The sequence below is a fragment of the Triticum dicoccoides genome, chromosome 2B (genome assembly GCF_002162155.2).
Source record: "Triticum dicoccoides isolate Atlit2015 ecotype Zavitan chromosome 2B, WEW_v2.0, whole genome shotgun sequence".
Taxonomy (NCBI): domain Eukaryota; kingdom Viridiplantae; phylum Streptophyta; class Magnoliopsida; order Poales; family Poaceae; genus Triticum; species Triticum dicoccoides.
The window spans coordinates 473,081,956-473,082,760 of NC_041383.1; the positions used below are offsets into that span (position 1 = coordinate 473,081,956).

The window sequence follows — 805 nt, forward strand, 5'->3', positions numbered from 1 at the left end:
AAATTTACCAAAATCTAGAATATGATGGGTGTAACATATACGTCGGACATGATTGGTGTTGAACCTCTAGAATATGTATTTCTCTGTTGCAACGCACAGACAATTAGATAGTAAGTTAGGTTTCCAGGGGATTTCTTGTCGTCAAGTATTCTCTATGTGTAGAGTACATTGAATGTACAAAAATGGCTATAACAAAGTTTCTGTTGTTGAATCTTTTTCACGGCTTGATAGAGAATTTGATAAGCCGAAGATCCCATTGTATTCCAGAAGCTTGAGAAGCATTTTTCGTTCAAAATGCTAGAACTATATAGGGAAGTTTTCTATCCTTGATAAATATTTTTTGACTCCATGGCCCAATGGATAAGGTGCCAGTCTACTGATCTAGTGACTCTGGGTTTAATTATGTTCTTTTTTGCCCTTCTATGATCTAACGAATATATAATTATAAAGTCAGGTAATGCAATCAAGTGACTCCGTGGCCCAATGGATAAGGCGCTGGTCTACGAAACCAGAGATTCTGGGTTCGATCCCCAGCGGAAATGGAGGCCCAATAGGCCGTAATAAAAAATACCCTCAGCTGCGCGTTTACACCCCTCAAAAAGGCAAATCCTATTGGGGGCGCGACTCTTTTTTTCTGTTTTTTACGTCTTCTGTTTTCTTTTTTACTTTTATTTATACACACACACACATATATATACTCTTCAAAAAACATTTGAAAAATGTTGATCGTGTATATAAAAAATGTTGAACAAGTTTCTGAAAAATGTTGATCATGTTTATTAAAAATGCTGAACAAGTATTTCAA

At 35.9% G+C, this 805-nt stretch overlaps 1 non-coding gene across 1 annotated transcript; it reads left to right on the forward strand.

The window, feature by feature from the left end:
- The first annotated feature begins 470 nt into the window (after positions 1–470).
- On the forward strand, positions 471–542 carry TRNAR-ACG. Its single transcript has one exon. It is a non-coding gene; the product is annotated as a tRNA-Arg (tRNA).
- The last annotated feature ends 263 nt before the right edge of the window (positions 543–805 follow it).